At 43.9% G+C, this 19,748-nt stretch overlaps 9 non-coding genes across 9 annotated transcripts; all 9 read left to right on the top strand.

Annotated features, from left to right (window-relative positions):
* The first annotated feature begins 3,996 nt into the window (after positions 1–3,996).
* Positions 3,997–4,188, top strand: LOC141197154 (U2 spliceosomal RNA). The gene has a single exon (XR_012269495.1). It is a non-coding gene; the product is annotated as a U2 spliceosomal RNA (small nuclear RNA).
* Positions 4,189–5,303: 1,115 nt separating this feature from the next.
* Positions 5,304–5,494, top strand: LOC141197056 (U2 spliceosomal RNA). The gene has a single exon (XR_012269403.1). It is a non-coding gene; the product is annotated as a U2 spliceosomal RNA (small nuclear RNA).
* Positions 5,495–6,612: 1,118 nt separating this feature from the next.
* On the top strand, positions 6,613–6,803 carry LOC141197068 (U2 spliceosomal RNA). Its single transcript, XR_012269414.1, has one exon. It is a non-coding gene; the product is annotated as a U2 spliceosomal RNA (small nuclear RNA).
* A 1,109-nt stretch (positions 6,804–7,912) lies between these two features.
* LOC141197079 (U2 spliceosomal RNA) lies at positions 7,913–8,103 on the top strand. The gene has a single exon (XR_012269425.1). It is a non-coding gene; the product is annotated as a U2 spliceosomal RNA (small nuclear RNA).
* A 1,115-nt stretch (positions 8,104–9,218) lies between these two features.
* LOC141197090 (U2 spliceosomal RNA) lies at positions 9,219–9,409 on the top strand. Its single transcript, XR_012269436.1, has one exon. It is a non-coding gene; the product is annotated as a U2 spliceosomal RNA (small nuclear RNA).
* Positions 9,410–10,524: 1,115 nt separating this feature from the next.
* LOC141197101 (U2 spliceosomal RNA) lies at positions 10,525–10,715 on the top strand. Its single transcript, XR_012269447.1, has one exon. It is a non-coding gene; the product is annotated as a U2 spliceosomal RNA (small nuclear RNA).
* A 1,109-nt stretch (positions 10,716–11,824) lies between these two features.
* Positions 11,825–12,015, top strand: LOC141197113 (U2 spliceosomal RNA). The gene has a single exon (XR_012269459.1). It is a non-coding gene; the product is annotated as a U2 spliceosomal RNA (small nuclear RNA).
* Positions 12,016–18,190: 6,175 nt separating this feature from the next.
* On the top strand, positions 18,191–18,380 carry LOC141197147 (U2 spliceosomal RNA). Its single transcript, XR_012269490.1, has one exon. It is a non-coding gene; the product is annotated as a U2 spliceosomal RNA (small nuclear RNA).
* A 1,118-nt stretch (positions 18,381–19,498) lies between these two features.
* LOC141197126 (U2 spliceosomal RNA) lies at positions 19,499–19,689 on the top strand. Its single transcript, XR_012269471.1, has one exon. It is a non-coding gene; the product is annotated as a U2 spliceosomal RNA (small nuclear RNA).
* Positions 19,690–19,748: the final 59 nt, after the last annotated feature.

The following is a 19,748-nucleotide window of genomic DNA, read 5'->3' on the forward strand; positions in this document are numbered from 1 at the left end:
GAGCTTGTGAAAGAATTGAGGAGAATGGAGGGGCAGATGAATGCAGCGGGAGAAGGAAGGTGTCCGGATACGTTGGACTTTCAGGACGTTGTAGATGCTGCAGATTGTATGGAAACTGGGGAAGGGTCATCACACCCTTCAGATCCTGAGAATATTGAGGAGTACTTCTCCGATGAGGGTGGGGGGAGTAGAAAATGTCACAGGGAGGGTGGTGGGGCAAATGATGAAGAAGATATCAAGGCACCGCAGCGAAAAGTGGGTGCCAAGAAAGCAAGGTGGGGTGATGGTGATGCTGCTAGCGGCTCGGAAACGAGTTGCTCGGTTCAGATGGTGGAAGAAGATAGTGGGGGTGCTGGTTAAGGTTGCCTTGCAATATGCGTGATAATGCCTATTATAAGCTTTGACTTAAGTCAAAGGCTTTTTCTTGTGAGTGGAGTTTTTGTAGTGTTTTTGTAACTTTTCTGTTTTCGTTTTTTTTAGGAGGTTTAAAAAAGGAAAAAATGGGTTTTACTATAATTTCACAAAATGTGAGAGTGTTTAAAAATAAGGCCAGGAGGGCTGCAATTTTTGATTTTTTGGCTATGAAGAATGCATCGATTTTTTGTTTGCAAGAGTGTGGAGTGGTGGATGGGGTGAGAGGAGATGAATGGTCTCATGGAGCATCTGTGTGGTCGGGGAGTGCATGTAATAAAAATGATGGTGTGGGGATTTTAGTTAAAGGGAGGGAGGTGGTTTTGAGTGATTATGTGGTGATTGATGTGGGGAGGTGCATTTTAGCAAATTTTGAGTATAAAAATGTTAAATTTTGTGTTATTAATGTTTATGCGCCGGTGGAGAAAAATGACCGGAAAAAGTTATTTGAAAAAATTAAACTTTTTGTTCCGGGAAGAATGCCTGTGGTGATTGTGGGTGATATGAATTGTGATGTGGGGAGAGTGAATGTGGATGTGTCTGGGAAAACTTTGTTAGAGTTGGTTAGTGATTTTGATTTGCATGATATGCAAAGTGTATGTAAAGTGAGGCCTTTGTTAAATACCTTCTTTTCCGAAAGTGGAAGAATACAATCTAGATTGGATTACTGTTTTATTTCAAAAAATATGATTCCTGTTGACTATAAGCAGGAGAATGTTTTGTTTTCAGATCATGTGTGCATGTCGTGTGAGTTGGATGTGAATGTGAATGGGGTGTTTGGGAAAGGTTTGTGGAAGTTGAATGTTAAGTTATTGGAGTATGAGGAAGTAAGAAAGGAATATGCAAGACGGTATGAGGAGTGGTGTGAGTGTAAAAATGGTTTTGGGAATGTTTGTGGGTGGTGGGATTGGGTTAAAAAACAGACAAAAATTTTTTTCAAAAATTTGGGTTATAAGATGGCAGCAGTCAAGAGGAGACATTTTGTGAGTTTAAATGCACGTTTAAGTTTCTTGTATAAATTGAGGGAGGGAGGGATGGAGGTGGAGGAGGATATTTTACAAGTGAAAAAGGAGGTTCATGAGTTCTTGTTGGAAAAAGGGAGGAGTATTGTCTTTAGAGCAAAAGTTGATAATTTGGAGTATGATGAAAAATGTTCACGTTTTTTTTTCAAGAAGGTTTTTGGGAAAAAGCAAAATATGTGTGTGTTGAATGGAGCAGATGGAAGCGAGGTGAGTGGAGAGGATATGTGTGAGGAAGTGGCAAAGTTTTATGAGGATTTGTATGCTGTAAAGTGGAGGGATGAGTGTTTGGAGAATGATGTTTTGAGTACGTTAGAGAGTAAATTGAATGAGGCGGAAAGAGAGAGGCTGATGGATGCTGTGACAAGTGATGAAGTATGGAAGGTTATGTGTAGTATGGCTTTGAATAAGACGCCGGGGGAGGATGGTCTTCCAGTAGAATTTTACCGCATGATGTGGGATGTGATTGGGAGTGATTTTGTGGATTTTTGTAAGTATATGTGGGAAAATATGGAGGTGGCAGGTAGTATGCGTGCAGGTATGGTTGTATTGATTCCGAAAAAGGGTGATTTGAAGAGTCTGAAAAACTGGAGGCCAATAACATTATTGAACTGTGATTATAAGATCTACGCAAAATTAATGGCAAATAGGATGCGTGATGTGATAGAGAGTGTGATTGGGGATGAGCAGTGTTGTGCAGTACCTGGGAGACGGATTCACGAGTGTGTGTGTATATTGAGAGATTGTCTATGGGATTGTATGAGCCGGAAGAAGAGTGTGTTTTTGTTGAGCCTGGATTTTGAAAAGGCGTATGATAGGTTGTCGCATGGTTTTTTGTTTAGAGTGTTGCTGAGAATGGGTTTTCCTGCTGATTTTGTTGGGAGAGTGAGAAGTCTATATACAGATATTTATAGTTGTGTTTTAATGAACGGTTATGTCGGTAGGAGAGTGAATGTGCATTCGGGCGTGAGGCAGGGGTGTCCGTTATCCCCTGTGGCTTTTATTTGTGCAATTGAACCTTTGTTGTGTATGTTGAGGAAGGATAAAGTGGTTCGAGGTGTGCAAGTGCCGGGAGGTGGAGGAAGAGAGTGGAAGGTGAGTGGTTATATGGATGACGTGTGTGTATTATGTGATTCTGAATGTTCGGTGAGGCGGGTGAAGTTGTTAGTGTCTATCTTTTGTGGTGCGTCTGCATTTAAAGTGAATTGGGAAAAGAGTGAGTGTAAGGTTTTTGGAAGTGGTATTTTGAGTAGAGATGTAGGTGTGAACGTAGTGAGTGGGCCCATTAAGGTTTTGGGAGTGAAGTTTTCAGAAAGATTGGATGGGAAAGAAAGTTGGGATGACGCGAAAGAGAAGGTTGAAAAGAAGTTATGTTTTTGGAAGTTGAGAAGCCTTACTTTCTTTGGAAAAATCTTAGTCATTAAAAGCGTGGTGTTGCCTATTTTTTTATATGTTGCAGTTGTGTTTCCACCAGGTTATATGGTTTTGAGAGGATTGAATAGGATTTTGTTTGTTTTTTTGTGGAATTCTAAAATGGAGAGGGCGCGGAGGGAAGTGTTGGTGAAGCGTATGGAGAAAGGTGGTTTGGGTTTTCCAAATTTAGAAGTTTTTTTGGGTGTGAATATTGTGGTGTTTGTGCTGAAAGTGATTATGGGCGATGGAAAGTTTTCATGTATGTGTGGATATTTATTTGGGGCTTATTCTTTTCGTTTGAAGTGGAGAGAGAGGGATTTGCGGTGTCCGGTTGCTTTTGAGGTGCCCGTGTGGTATGTGTGGGTTTATAAGTTTTTGGTGAAGTATGAGTTGTGTGATGTGGATGTGAGGTTGTTGGGAAATAAGAAGGCTGTGTACAGGATGATTGAGTGTAGAGAAATGGAGAGTGGAATAAATTTGGTGAGAAGGTGTGATGTGCAAAAAGTATGGAAGAAGGTGCGGATGGGTGGTATGACAAATAAGCAGAGTGAGGTTGTGTGGCAGTCTTTGCATGGAGTGTTGCCAGTAAGAGAGTTTCAGAGGAATAGAGGTTTAGTGAGGAGTGAAACGTGTCCAAGAAATGGCTGTGGTGGAAGGGAAAGTGTGTTGCATGTTTTTTGGAATTGCCAGTATGCTAGAGATGTGATTGGGAGAATGGGGCCTTTGTGTAAAGAATTGTGTGGTGTGAATTTGTTGTCCTTTGAGTTGTTTATGTTTGGTTTGGGAATATGTGATGGGACGAAGGAAAGAGTCTTGTGGTTGATGCTTGCGTGTATAAAGGAAGTGTTATGGGATGTGAGGAATGTGTATGTGTTTAAAAGGAAGGAAATTGCTGTAAAGGATAGTGTGAAGGTGATTATGGGGAAGATGTATGTGTGTTTCCTATGGGACAAAAAGAGGAGAGGGGAAGTGGATGCGGAGGGAATATGGAAAGTTAAAAAGTGGAGATATTTTGTAAATACTTCTTGATCTTGTTTTCTGTGTAAGGTTTAAAAAGAAGAAATAAAAATTTTCCGGTGATGATGGGAGCAGCATTTGTGTCGTTGAGATGATGCAGCTGTTTGGAAGGAAGTTCCTTTGGTCGTGACTATAGACCGTGGATTTCCCCATCTGAGGGAAAAAAAAAAAAAAATCTGTTCTTATCAGTTTAATATCTGATACGTCCCCTATCTGGGGACCATATATTAAATGGATTTTTAGAACAGGGAGATGGAAAAAGAGCTTGCTCTGTCCACTCCACGCATTGACCTGGTATTGCAGTATCTCCAGGACCGGTGCACCCCTTCTTTAATGCAGTTTCTAAAATCAGAAAGAATTGAATTCAATGTTTTTTGTTCATTTTGCTTGTTTGTCGGATTTTGGGATGGACTCTTTGGCTTTGCTTTTCTTCTCCTCATTGGATTTTTCATGTTCAAAGTTGCAGAAGCCAGATTACAAGCTCATTTTGGTTCAACTTCAGCAGCTGTGCATTGCATTGCCATGTAATGTGATGCAATGCTATCTTTCTAGCTCTCCCTTTTTACTTCCTTTTGGATAAACAGACATATTAGGCAAGCATTTTGGAGCTTTCACCTAAATAACTACAGGTGGTGAGATAAGCTGCACAATATAATTGACCTTTCAGTATATTGTTGCACACACACCATCTATTTAGCAAATGCCCTTGTTATCAACAGCAGCCTTTTAAACTCACCTGAGCTAACAGGTATGTGCGCTGGTTACTCTGCTGCGCTTAAAATTTCTTTTTTGGTTTGCTACAATGCCTTTTCTGAAACGTTGTCTCCTTCTGCTGGAACACTGACTTCTTTCATTTAATGCCTGCAGACTATAAAAGAGAACCCAACCCAAAAAGTTTGGTTGATTAGTCTGTGGCATTCTGTTAAACTGTTGCTTATGGCGGTCTCTGTGAGCTTCTCAGCGACATTCAGCCAGCCAGGTATCCTGCCTGCAGTAGATGGAATGTGGCAATGGAACGCTGGCTGCGCGTGTCATAATAGGCTCTGAGCCTTTATATACCTGTGCACAGCAGCAGCCACCTTCAGTCTGCTGCTGGACAGCCAGCAGCAGCAGCAGCAGGAGAGGTATGTAATCAGGAGCCCTCCTGCTAAGGGTAGACAGCTGCTCGTTCCACCCCACCCCCCGCCTTAATTGGTTCTCCTCCCTTCCAACGGTGTTGAGGCGGGTGGGAACAGCAGGGGGTGAAGGTGCTGTGTTTAAAGAGGTGGAGTTATGCAGATCTAAAACGCGTGGATTGCAGCAGCAGCAAGCCGAAAAGTGCAGGCATGTAAGGGATCTAGAGGTTGACAACATGTCTTCTTAACGGGAGTCCAGGAGCTCATCTCCACAAATGGACTTTTCAGGATCCTTGGGTGGCTCCGTAGTTTGAAACCAATTCTGGTTATCGCTTCTCGGCCTTTTGGCTAAGATCAAGTGTAGTATCTGTTCTTATCAGTTTAATATCTGATACGTCCCCTATCTGGGGACCATATATTAAATGGATTTTTAGAACAGGGAGATGGAAAAAGAGCTTGCTCTGTCCACTCCACGCATTGACCTGGTATTGCAGTATCTCCAGGACCGGTGCACCCCTTCTTTAATGCAGTTTCTAAAATCAGAAAGAATTGAATTCAATGTTTTTTGTTCATTTTGCTTGTTTGTCGGATTTTGGGATGGACTCTTTGGCTTTGCTTTTCTTCTCCTCATTGGATTTTTCATGTTCAAAGTTGCAGAAGCCAGATTACAAGCTCATTTTGGTTCAACTTCAGCAACTGTGCATTGCATTGCCATGTAATGTGATGCAATGCTATCTTTCTAGCTCTCCCTTTTTACTTCCTTTTGGATAAACAGACATATTAGGCAAGCATTTTGGAGCTTTCACCTAAATAACTACAGGTGGTGAGATAAGCTGCACAATATAATTGACCTTTCAGTATATTGTTGCACACACACCATCTATTTAGCAAATGCCCTTGTTATCAACAGCAGCCTTTTAAACTCACCTGAGCTAACAGGTATGTGCGCTGGTTACTCTGCTGCGCTTAAAATTTCTTTTTTGGTTTGCTACAATGCCTTTTCTGAAACGTTGTCTCCTTCTGCTGGAACACTGACTTCTTTCATTTAATGCCTGCAGACTATAAAAGAGAACCCAACCCAAAAAGTTTGGTTGATTAGTCTGTGGCATTCTGTTAAACTGTTGCTTATGGCGGTCTCTGTGAGCTTCTCAGCGACATTCAGCCAGCCAGGTATCCTGCCTGCAGTAGATGGAATGTGGCAATGGAACGCTGGCTGCGCGTGTCATAATAGGCTCTGAGCCTTTATATACCTGTGCACAGCAGCAGCCACCTTCAGTCTGCTGCTGGACAGCCAGCAGCAACAGCAGCAGCAGGAGAGGTATGTAATCAGGAGCCCTCCTGCTAAGGGTAGACAGCTGCTCGTTCCACCCCACCCCCCGCCTTAATTGGTTCTCCTCCCTTCCAACGGTGTTGAGGCGGGTGGGAACAGCAGGGGGTGAAGGTGCTGTGTTTAAAGAGGTGGAGTTATGCAGATCTAAAACGCGTGGATTGCAGCAGCAGCAAGCCGAAAAGTGCAGGCATGTAAGGGATCTAGAGGTTGACAACATGTCTTCTTAACGGGAGTCCAGGAGCTCATCTCCACAAATGGACTTTTCAGGATCCTTGGGTGGCTCCGTAGTTTGAAACCAATTCTGGTTATCGCTTCTCGGCCTTTTGGCTAAGATCAAGTGTAGTATCTGTTCTTATCAGTTTAATATCTGATACGTCCCCTATCTGGGGACCATATATTAAATGGATTTTTAGAACAGGGAGATGGAAAAAGAGCTTGCTCTGTCCACTCCACGCATTGACCTGGTATTGCAGTATCTCCAGGACCGGTGCACCCCTTCTTTAATGCAGTTTCTAAAATCAGAAAGAATTGAATTCAATGTTTTTTGTTCATTTTGCTTGTTTGTCGGATTTTGGGATGGACTCTTTGGCTTTGCTTTTCTTCTCCTCATTGGATTTTTCATGTTCAAAGTTGCAGAAGCCAGATTACAAGCTCATTTTGGTTCAACTTCAGCAACTGTGCATTGCATTGCCATGTAATGTGATGCAATGCTATCTTTCTAGCTCTCCCTTTTTACTTCCTTTTGGATAAACAGACATATTAGGCAAGCATTTTGGAGCTTTCACCTAAATAACTACAGGTGGTGAGATAAGCTGCACAATATAATTGACCTTTCAGTATATTGTTGCACACACACCATCTATTTAGCAAATGCCCTTGTTATCAACAGCAGCCTTTTAAACTCACCTGAGCTAACAGGTATGTGCGCTGGTTACTCTGCTGCGCTTAAAATTTCTTTTTTGGTTTGCTACAATGCCTTTTCTGAAACGTTGTCTCCTTCTGCTGGAACACTGACTTCTTTCATTTAATGCCTGCAGACTATAAAAGAGAACCCAACCCAAAAAGTTTGGTTGATTAGTCTGTGGCATTCTGTTAAACTGTTGCTTATGGCGGTCTCTGTGAGCTTCTCAGCGACATTCAGCCAGCCAGGTATCCTGCCTGCAGTAGATGGAATGTGGCAATGGAACGCTGGCTGCGCGTGTCATAATAGGCTCTGAGCCTTTATATACCTGTGCACAGCAGCAGCCACCTTCAGTCTGCTGCTGGACAGCCAGCAGCAGCAGGAGAGGTATGTAATCAGGAGCCCTCCTGCTAAGGGTAGACAGCTGCTCGTTCCACCCCACCCCCCGCCTTAATTGGTTCTCCTCCCTTCCAACGGTGTTGAGGCGGGTGGGAACAGCAGGGGGTGAAGGTGCTGTGTTTAAAGAGGTGGAGTTATGCAGATCTAAAACGCGTGGATTGCAGCAGCAGCAAGCCGAAAAGTGCAGGCATGTAAGGGATCTAGAGGTTGACAACATGTCTTCTTAACGGGAGTCCAGGAGCTCATCTCCACAAATGGACTTTTCAGGATCCTTGGGTGGCTCCGTAGTTTGAAACCAATTCTGGTTATCGCTTCTCGGCCTTTTGGCTAAGATCAAGTGTAGTATCTGTTCTTATCAGTTTAATATCTGATACGTCCCCTATCTGGGGACCATATATTAAATGGATTTTTAGAACAGGGAGATGGAAAAAGAGCTTGCTCTGTCCACTCCACGCATTGACCTGGTATTGCAGTATCTCCAGGACCGGTGCACCCCTTCTTTAATGCAGTTTCTAAAATCAGAAAGAATTGAATTCAATGTTTTTTGTTCATTTTGCTTGTTTGTCGGATTTTGGGATGGACTCTTTGGCTTTGCTTTTCTTCTCCTCATTGGATTTTTCATGTTCAAAGTTGCAGAAGCCAGATTACAAGCTCATTTTGGTTCAACTTCAGCAACTGTGCATTGCATTGCCATGTAATGTGATGCAATGCTATCTTTCTAGCTCTCCCTTTTTACTTCCTTTTGGATAAACAGACATATTAGGCAAGCATTTTGGAGCTTTCACCTAAATAACTACAGGTGGTGAGATAAGCTGCACAATATAATTGACCTTTCAGTATATTGTTGCACACACACCATCTATTTAGCAAATGCCCTTGTTATCAACAGCAGCCTTTTAAACTCACCTGAGCTAACAGGTATGTGCGCTGGTTACTCTGCTGCGCTTAAAATTTCTTTTTTGGTTTGCTACAATGCCTTTTCTGAAACGTTGTCTCCTTCTGCTGGAACACTGACTTCTTTCATTTAATGCCTGCAGACTATAAAAGAGAACCCAACCCAAAAAGTTTGGTTGATTAGTCTGTGGCATTCTGTTAAACTGTTGCTTATGGCGGTCTCTGTGAGCTTCTCAGCGACATTCAGCCAGCCAGGTATCCTGCCTGCAGTAGATGGAATGTGGCAATGGAACGCTGGCTGCGCGTGTCATAATAGGCTCTGAGCCTTTATATACCTGTGCACAGCAGCAGCCACCTTCAGTCTGCTGCTGGACAGCCAGCAGCAGCAGCAGCAGGAGAGGTATGTAATCAGGAGCCCTCCTGCTAAGGGTAGACAGCTGCTCGTTCCACCCCACCCCCCGCCTTAATTGGTTCTCCTCCCTTCCAACGGTGTTGAGGCGGGTGGGAACAGCAGGGGGTGAAGGTGCTGTGTTTAAAGAGGTGGAGTTATGCAGATCTAAAACGCGTGGATTGCAGCAGCAGCAAGCCGAAAAGTGCAGGCATGTAAGGGATCTAGAGGTTGACAACATGTCTTCTTAACGGGAGTCCAGGAGCTCATCTCCACAAATGGACTTTTCAGGATCCTTGGGTGGCTCCGTAGTTTGAAACCAATTCTGGTTATCGCTTCTCGGCCTTTTGGCTAAGATCAAGTGTAGTATCTGTTCTTATCAGTTTAATATCTGATACGTCCCCTATCTGGGGACCATATATTAAATGGATTTTTAGAACAGGGAGATGGAAAAAGAGCTTGCTCTGTCCACTCCACGCATTGACCTGGTATTGCAGTATCTCCAGGACCGGTGCACCCCTTCTTTAATGCAGTTTCTAAAATCAGAAAGAATTGAATTCAATGTTTTTTGTTCATTTTGCTTGTTTGTCGGATTTTGGGATGGACTCTTTGGCTTTGCTTTTCTTCTCCTCATTGGATTTTTCATGTTCAAAGTTGCAGAAGCCAGATTACAAGCTCATTTTGGTTCAACTTCAGCAACTGTGCATTGCATTGCCATGTAATGTGATGCAATGCTATCTTTCTAGCTCTCCCTTTTTACTTCCTTTTGGATAAACAGACATATTAGGCAAGCATTTTGGAGCTTTCACCTAAATAACTACAGGTGGTGAGATAAGCTGCACAATATAATTGACCTTTCAGTATATTGTTGCACACACACCATCTATTTAGCAAATGCCCTTGTTATCAACAGCAGCCTTTTAAACTCACCTGAGCTAACAGGTATGTGCGCTGGTTACTCTGCTGCGCTTAAAATTTCTTTTTTGGTTTGCTACAATGCCTTTTCTGAAACGTTGTCTCCTTCTGCTGGAACACTGACTTCTTTCATTTAATGCCTGCAGACTATAAAAGAGAACCCAACCCAAAAAGTTTGGTTGATTAGTCTGTGGCATTCTGTTAAACTGTTGCTTATGGCGGTCTCTGTGAGCTTCTCAGCGACATTCAGCCAGCCAGGTATCCTGCCTGCAGTAGATGGAATGTGGCAATGGAACGCTGGCTGCGCGTGTCATAATAGGCTCTGAGCCTTTATATACCTGTGCACAGCAGCAGCCACCTTCAGTCTGCTGCTGGACAGCCAGCAGCAGCAGCAGCAGGAGAGGTATGTAATCAGGAGCCCTCCTGCTAAGGGTAGACAGCTGCTCGTTCCACCCCACCCCCCGCCTTAATTGGTTCTCCTCCCTTCCAACGGTGTTGAGGCGGGTGGGAACAGCAGGGGGTGAAGGTGCTGTGTTTAAAGAGGTGGAGTTATGCAGATCTAAAACGCGTGGATTGCAGCAGCAGCAAGCCGAAAAGTGCAGGCATGTAAGGGATCTAGAGGTTGACAACATGTCTTCTTAACGGGAGTCCAGGAGCTCATCTCCACAAATGGACTTTTCAGGATCCTTGGGTGGCTCCGTAGTTTGAAACCAATTCTGGTTATCGCTTCTCGGCCTTTTGGCTAAGATCAAGTGTAGTATCTGTTCTTATCAGTTTAATATCTGATACGTCCCCTATCTGGGGACCATATATTAAATGGATTTTTAGAACAGGGAGATGGAAAAAGAGCTTGCTCTGTCCACTCCACGCATTGACCTGGTATTGCAGTATCTCCAGGACCGGTGCACCCCTTCTTTAATGCAGTTTCTAAAATCAGAAAGAATTGAATTCAATGTTTTTTGTTCATTTTGCTTGTTTGTCGGATTTTGGGATGGACTCTTTGGCTTTGCTTTTCTTCTCCTCATTGGATTTTTCATGTTCAAAGTTGCAGAAGCCAGATTACAAGCTCATTTTGGTTCAACTTCAGCAACTGTGCATTGCATTGCCATGTAATGTGATGCAATGCTATCTTTCTAGCTCTCCCTTTTTACTTCCTTTTGGATAAACAGACATATTAGGCAAGCATTTTGGAGCTTTCACCTAAATAACTACAGGTGGTGAGATAAGCTGCACAATATAATTGACCTTTCAGTATATTGTTGCACACACACCATCTATTTAGCAAATGCCCTTGTTATCAACAGCAGCCTTTTAAACTCACCTGAGCTAACAGGTATGTGCGCTGGTTACTCTGCTGCGCTTAAAATTTCTTTTTTGGTTTGCTACAATGCCTTTTCTGAAACGTTGTCTCCTTCTGCTGGAACACTGACTTCTTTCATTTAATGCCTGCAGACTATAAAAGAGAACCCAACCCAAAAAGTTTGGTTGATTAGTCTGTGGCATTCTGTTAAACTGTTGCTTATGGCGGTCTCTGTGAGCTTCTCAGCGACATTCAGCCAGCCAGGTATCCTGCCTGCAGTAGATGGAATGTGGCAATGGAACGCTGGCTGCGCGTGTCATAATAGGCTCTGAGCCTTTATATACCTGTGCACAGCAGCAGCCACCTTCAGTCTGCTGCTGGACAGCCAGCAGCAGCAGGAGAGGTATGTAATCAGGAGCCCTCCTGCTAAGGGTAGACAGCTGCTCGTTCCACCCCACCCCCCGCCTTAATTGGTTCTCCTCCCTTCCAACGGTGTTGAGGCGGGTGGGAACAGCAGGGGGTGAAGGTGCTGTGTTTAAAGAGGTGGAGTTATGCAGATCTAAAACGCGTGGATTGCAGCAGCAGCAAGCCGAAAAGTGCAGGCATGTAAGGGATCTAGAGGTTGACAACATGTCTTCTTAACGGGAGTCCAGGAGCTCATCTCCACAAATGGACTTTTCAGGATCCTTGGGTGGCTCCGTAGTTTGAAACCAATTCTGGTTATCGCTTCTCGGCCTTTTGGCTAAGATCAAGTGTAGTATCTGTTCTTATCAGTTTAATATCTGATACGTCCCCTATCTGGGGACCATATATTAAATGGATTTTTAGAACAGGGAGATGGAAAAAGAGCTTGCTCTGTCCACTCCACGCATTGACCTGGTATTGCAGTATCTCCAGGACCGGTGCACCCCTTCTTTAATGCAGTTTCTAAAATCAGAAAGAATTGAATTCAATGTTTTTTGTTCATTTTGCTTGTTTGTCGGATTTTGGGATGGACTCTTTGGCTTTGCTTTTCTTCTCCTCATTGGATTTTTCATGTTCAAAGTTGCAGAAGCCAGATTACAAGCTCATTTTGGTTCAACTTCAGCAACTGTGCATTGCATTGCCATGTAATGTGATGCAATGCTATCTTTCTAGCTCTCCCTTTTTACTTCCTTTTGGATAAACAGACATATTAGGCAAGCATTTTGGAGCTTTCACCTAAATAACTACAGGTGGTGAGATAAGCTGCACAATATAATTGACCTTTCAGTATATTGTTGCACACACACCATCTATTTAGCAAATGCCCTTGTTATCAACAGCAGCCTTTTAAACTCACCTGAGCTAACAGGTATGTGCGCTGGTTACTCTGCTGCGCTTAAAATTTCTTTTTTGGTTTGCTACAATGCCTTTTCTGAAACGTTGTCTCCTTCTGCTAGAACACTGACTTCTTTCATTTAATGCCTGCAGACTATAAAAGAGAACCCAACCCAAAAAGTTTGGTTGATTAGTCTGTGGCATTCTGTTAAACTGTTGCTTATGGCGGTCTCTGTGAGCTTCTCAGCGACATTCAGCCAGCCAGGTATCCTGCCTGCAGTAGATGGAATGTGGCAATGGAACGCTGGCTGCGCGTGTCATAATAGGCTCTGAGCCTTTATATACCTGTGCACAGCAGCAGCCACCTTCAGTCTGCTGCTGGACAGCCAGCAGCAGCAGCAGCAGGAGAGGTATGTAATCAGGAGCCCTCCTGCTAAGGGTAGACAGCTGCTCGTTCCACCCCACCCCCCGCCTTAATTGGTTCTCCTCCCTTCCAACGGTGTTGAGGCGGGTGGGAACAGCAGGGGGTGAAGGTGCTGTGTTTAAAGAGGTGGAGTTATGCAGATCTAAAACGCGTGGATTGCAGCAGCAGCAAGCCGAAAAGTGCAGGCATGTAAGGGATCTAGAGGTTGACAACATGTCTTCTTAACGGGAGTCCAGGAGCTCATCTCCACAAATGGACTTTTCAGGATCCTTGGGTGGCTCCGTAGTTTGAAACCAATTCTGGTTATCGCTTCTCGGCCTTTTGGCACGATCTATCAGGTTTACCTGTGTGGTCTTGCCTGTGAGGTGCTCTTGGTACCCTTTCTCTCGGCCTGGGGGGATCGTTCCTCTTCGGAGGGACTTAACCCCCCTGCTGCTATTGGGAGGAAGGATTAGTCCGGGAGCAACGGGAAGGGATCCCATGAAGGCTTGCGCCTTTCAGAGAGAAGAGTCGGTACGTTCCTGAGTGAAGGATGCCGGCAACGCTCACATATTCATCGGGTGATGCCCGGATGCGGAACACCGTGAGGATTGAAGTTGGAGCAGCATCGAGGATGGAGAAGAATTTGGACTACATCTGCCATAGGATTCTTCTTGGAGTTCTGGAGTTTCGGCGGGAAGACATATTCTGCTTCCAGGACAACGAGTACAAGGGGACATACACCATCACCTTCAAGAGCCAGGGATGCTGTCAGCAACTCGTACAAAAGGTAAACGAGAAAAACTACTTAGATGAGTTGGATGGACTAACCTTTTGTCTCTTGTATGCTTATGACGAGATCCCCATCGTGGTGCATTTCCCGAACCCCTTTGTGGAAGCTGCAGACATCTCGACCTACCTTACCCGCTATTGTGATGATCTGAGATACCTGGGTACTGTGAAGAACGCGGTAGGCTTCTGGTGCGGCAAGAGAAGGTATATGGCCCGTCTAAAGAGGGACCTTAGTGGAGTGGGAGGAATGCTACACCCTCTCTCAACCTTCGTAATCGGTAAGAGCAGAGGCTACTTATTTTATCCTGGAATGCCAGTATGTTGCAGGAACTGTGGACAAATGGGTCATACCCAAACGTCCTGCACGGGCAGGAAAGTAGACCGCTGCAATAATTGCAGCTGTTACGGACATTTAATGAAGGACTGTCCCGCTGGGAGGAAATGTAATCTCTGCGGTGAGGCGGGGCACATGTTCCGAGGATGCCCCAACAGGACCAGGACCAGGACCTACGCAGAAGCTGCATCTTCTGAAGCTGAGCCGATGCGCCCACCGGTCTTCACTGGCAGGCCGGCGTCGGAGGGCGGTTCGAAGGGCGAGAAGGCTGGGATGGAGCAGGGAGCCGGAGGCCCCTCTGGGGCGGCACCTGCATCGAAGTCCCTTAACGATGGGCGGACCTCGCATGGACCGGAGCGGGGGGGTCCTCCTTCTGGGAGGGTATCCTCCGTATCGATGGTTCCCGATACCGATCCTGTTGGGCTGGAGGGTGGTGCCCCTGTGCGGTTGGCTACAGGGGACCACGCAGCGATGGCCTCAGGATCTTCCAGGGCGATTAGCCAGCCACATGAGGGGGCTTTGCTTCTAGGTGGCGAACATCAGGAAATCTGTGTTGCTGATCTTGTCCTGATGGACCAGTCTCCCCCCCTGGAGGAGGTGGAGGAAGAGGAGGACTGCACCAGTGACCTAGTGGAGTCTGCCCCGAAAAAGAGACGGAATGTCGAATCCCCAGCGTCTCCTGGAATGTGGCTGGGAACCGTGACCTACGAGGGGGTAACCGCCGGCTCACAGAATATCGAGTCGTTTGGGTCTTCTAGCCCGGATGTCCTGGAGCAATTTGATATACAGGGCTTTGAGTCAGGTGTCCTCATGGAAGATCCACCACCCTGACCTATGAATGCCCACAATAAGACTTGTCTCACTGAATGTGAGGTCATTAAAGAGCCCAGTTCGTAGGGCTGCTCTATTCAAGTATTTAGAAACCACTGACTTTGATATATGTTTATTACAGGAATGCGGGATACAACATGCACTAAATTATAATGATATCAAGACAGATTGGAGACTGGGGCCCTCCATCTGGTCTGGCTCCAATGACAACAAGTCAGCGGGGGTGGGCTTCCTCTGTCGTGGGAGAAATATTACTATAAATGCTGTCACAGAAATAGTACCAGGCAGAGTGGTTTTAGTGCATTTTAAATTTAATGGTTTTACCCTACGTGTAATGAATATTTATGCTCCCCCTGATAAGCAAGAGAGAATTAATTTATTTGGGATATTGCCATTGTACTGTACTGGGTCATCTCCCCTGGTCGTAGGGGGTGATTTTAATTGTCTTTGTGCTAGTGAACAACGAGCAGGGGGTGACCCTTTACGCAAATTGGATAAGTCATGTCATCTATTGAAAGATTTTATAACTGATTTTAAATTATGCGATGCGTGGAGGTCACTCCTGCCGACGGACCCTGGTTATACGTGGTCCGGAAGAGGGGTGTCCTCCAGGATCGATTTTATTTTCCTATCAGATGATTTTAACCCTGTAAAATGTGTTTTAACATCAAATATATTTTCTGACCATAAGGGCTTGGAGGTGCATCTAGAATACCGGGATGAACAGAGGGTCAACAGGGGCCTCTGGCGTCTAAGTACTTACCTGCTGGAGGACCCTCTGATTCGACAAGACTTTGGTAAAGCCTATCAAGCCTGGCGGCGACAAAAACCTTCTGATGCCCCTATGGTAACCTGGTGGGAAAATTTGAAAAAAAAAGTCAGAATGTTTTTTATAAAAGCAGGGAGACGTAAAGCTAGAGAGAAAAAAAGATGTTTTAGTGATCTTAACACCAAACTACAAACACTTTTTAAATTCAAAGAGCTAGGGGTGGAGGTGGGAGATGATATTGCTAGCCTAAAAACTGAAATTCAGAACTGCATAGACACAAAGGGGAAAGAGATTATTTTTAACTCTAGAGTGCAGCACTTGGAGGAGGGGGAGAAGTGCTCTCGCTTCTTCTTCAAAAAAGTCATGGATAAAAGAGAAGTGATCACAAATCTAGAGGGTGAAACATCTATGCAGGGAATGTTGAATGTTACTTTTAACTTTTATAAGCATCTTTTTAGTAAAAAGTGTATAGATGAGTCCTTTTTATCTGATGCTCTTAATGATCTCGATTTTAAGTTAAATTTTACAGACCAGGAGTTTTTAGAACGCGATATTGTTTTAGAGGAATTATTTTATGTTTTTAAAAGTTTCTCTAAGGGTAAAGCACCTGGGTGTGACGGACTACCTGTAGAATTTTACCTTACTTTTTGGGACATTTTAAAAGAGGACCTTTTTATGCTTTTTAAAGAAGTTTTTATTTCTGAACAGTTGCCATTTTCGTGGAGGAGAGGAGTGGTGTCTTTGATATATAAAAAAGGTGACCGCAGTACTCTAGCGAATTGGAGACCCATAACTCTCCTAAATGTTGATTACAAGGTACTTGCTAAGGTGGTTGCAGACCGGCTCAGGAGTGTCATTGCCAAACTAATCCAGCCTAAGCAGGTTTGTAGTGTACCAGGCAGAAGTATTTCAGAGGTTTTAAACGTATTAAGGGATGTAATTTGGTATTCCAGAGACCGGGGTCAAAATGTAGCTCTTTTAGCCCTAGATTTTGAAAAAGCTTTCGATAGAGTCTCTCATAGATTTCTTTTTAGAGTTTTAAAAAGAATGGGTATCCCTAATATGCTTTTAAATTGTATTAAGATTTTATATAAAAATTGTTTTAGTCAAATTTCTCTTAATGGCTTTTTAACAGATGGAGTTCCCCTTGAGTCCGGAGTGAAGCAGGGATGCCCCTTGTCGCCCATCCTGTTCATCTGCGCCATGGAGCCCCTGCTGAGCGCAATAAGGAAAGACAAAGTGATTAGAGGGGTTCCTGTTCCAGGCGGAGGTGGCAGTGATGTGAGAGTCTTTGGCTACATGGATGACGTGACAGTTGTGTGCGTGGACCCTGCTTCCCTCCGGAGGGCGGTGTTGCGCATTGAATTTTTTTCCCAGGCATCCGGGTTTAAACTTAATTTAAATAAATCTGAATGTCTGACTTTGGGATCCTGGGACACCGCCCAACTCCCGCAGCTCACTATAAAACGAGACAATGTAAAAATTCTTGGAGTTGTTTTTAACGAGGAGAATGTGGGAACTCAAAGCTGGGAGAATGTCATAGAAAAAATGTCAAAGAAAATATCATTTTGGGGTTTGAGGTCCCTAACAATGGAGGGGAAAATTTTAATTATAAAATCAGTGTTGTTACCCCTCATACTGTATATAGCTATGGTGTACCCCCCCTCTGATGTTTTAATTAAAAAAATGACTAGGATGATCTTTATGTTTTTATGGAACTCCAAAATGGAAAAATTAAGGCGAGAAATAATGAGGAAGAATAAAATGAACGGCGGAAGGGATGTCCCCGACTTACATATTTATTTGTATTTAAATTATTTCTGCTTTTGTTTCAAACATTTTAATGGTAATAGTGCGCTAAGTTATTTTTTAAAATATACTTGTGGGATGATTTTTAAAAGATGGTTTAAGTTGTCGTTGAATTCCCCTGTTTTACTATGCCCCCCCAAACACCAAGCAATCTTAGAAAAGACTGTTCGATTTTATAGCCTTGGTGATTTTAATATGGACATTTTTAAAGACCGCAAGAAGCTTTTATCTTTTCTGAGGAGGAATGAAGATGTGACCCCCATAGTAAATTTCTCAGAAGAGAGATCGAAGCAAGTTTGGAAGAATGTCTTCGGGAAATTCTTAGCAAATGGACATAAGGACATCGCATGGATGGTGGTCCACCAGTGCCTCCCCACCAGAGAATTTCAACACAGGAGAGGCCTGGTGGCCAGAGCCAAATGCCCCAGAGACTCATGTGTTAATGACGAAACCACCTTGCACCTTATGTGGAATTGCCCATTTGCACAGGAACTTTGGCACAAAGTTGGGATTCTTTTAAAATGGACTTGCGGTTTAAGAGATTTTAACCATGAATATGTTTTATATGGCCTTTTTAAATGTCCGACCCCTCAACAGTATTGTATATGTTGGTGTATGATTAACTGTTTTAAAGACGCCCTTTGGAAGGCACGCAATATTTTACTTTTTAAACGTGATGCTATTTCTGTGAAGGATTGTCTTAAAATTGCTTTTAGCCAGATGTATATTTATTACTTGAGGGATGTCAAATGTATTGGGAGAAGGGATGCCAATCGTATATGGGGTTTTTATGGGTGGAATTCTGTGTTTTAATAATGTACTGTTTGTGTTGTTGTTTTTGATTGTAAACCATCTTTTACGCACTTAATAAATTATGTTGAAACCTGATCTGTTCTTATCAGTTTAATATCTGATACGTCCCCTATCTGGGGACCATATATTAAATGGATTTTTAGAACAGGGAGATGGAAAAAGAGCTTGCTCTGTCCACTCCACGCATTGACCTGGTATTGCAGTATCTCCAGGACCGGTGCACCCCTTCTTTAATGCAGTTTCTAAAATCAGAAAGAATTGAATTCAATGTTTTTTGTTCATTTTGCTTGTTTGTCGGATTTTGGGATGGACTCTTTGGCTTTGCTTTTCTTCTCCTCATTGGATTTTTCATGTTCAAAGTTGCAGAAGCCAGATTACAAGCTCATTTTGGTTCAACTTCAGCAACTGTGCATTGCATTGCCATGTAATGTGATGCAATGCTATCTTTCTAGCTCTCCCTTTTTACTTCCTTTTGGATAAACAGACATATTAGGCAAGCATTTTGGAGCTTTCACCTAAATAACTACAGGTGGTGAGATAAGCTGCACAATATAATTGACCTTTCAGTATATTGTTGCACACACACCATCTATTTAGCAAATGCCCTTGTTATCAACAGCAGCCTTTTAAACTCACCTGAGCTAACAGGTATGTGCGCTGGTTACTCTGCTGCGCTTAAAATTTCTTTTTTGGTTTGCTACAATGCCTTTTCTGAAACGTTGTCTCCTTCTGCTGGAACACTGACTTCTTTCATTTAATGCCTGCAGACTATAAAAGAGAACCCAACCCAAAAAGTTTGGTTGATTAGTCTGTGGCATTCTGTTAAACTGTTGCTTATGGCGGTCTCTGTGAGCTTCTCAGCGACATTCAGCCAGCCAGGTATCCTGCCTGCAGTAGATGGAATGTGGCAATGGAACGCTGGCTGCGCGTGTCATAATAGGCTCTGAGCCTTTATATACCTGTGCACAGCAGCAGCCACCTTCAGTCTGCTGCTGGACAGCCAGCAGCAGCAGCAGCAGCAGGAGAGGTATGTAATCAGGAGCCCTCCTGCTAAGGGTAGACAGCTGCTCGTTCCACCCCACCCCCCGCCTTAATTGGTTCTCCTCCCTTCCAACGGTGTTGAGGCGGGTGGGAACAGCAGGGGGTGAAGGTGCTGTGTTTAAAGAGGTGGAGTTATGCAGATCTAAAACGCGTGGATTGCAGCAGCAGCAAGCCGAAAAGTGCAGGCATGTAAGGGATCTAGAGGTTGACAACATGTCTTCTTAACGGGAGTCCAGGAGCTCATCTCCACAAATGGACTTTTCAGGATCCTTGGGTGGCTCCGTAGTTTGAAACCAATTCTGGTTATCGCTTCTCGGCCTTTTGGCTAAGATCAAGTGTAGTATCTGTTCTTATCAGTTTAATATCTGATACGTCCCCTATCTGGGGACCATATATTAAATGGATTTTTAGAACAGGGAGATGGAAAAAGAGCTTGCTCTGTCCACTCCACGCATTGACCTGGTATTGCAGTATCTCCAGGACCGGTGCACCCCTTCTTTAATGCAGTTTCTAAAATCAGAAAGAATTGAATTCAATGTTTTTTGTTCATTTTGC

Source organism: Phyllobates terribilis, unplaced genomic scaffold (assembly GCF_046119375.1).
Source record: "Phyllobates terribilis strain yellow unplaced genomic scaffold, ASM4611937v1 Scaffold_79__1_contigs__length_6888602, whole genome shotgun sequence".
In the NCBI taxonomy this organism is placed as follows: domain Eukaryota; kingdom Metazoa; phylum Chordata; class Amphibia; order Anura; family Dendrobatidae; genus Phyllobates; species Phyllobates terribilis.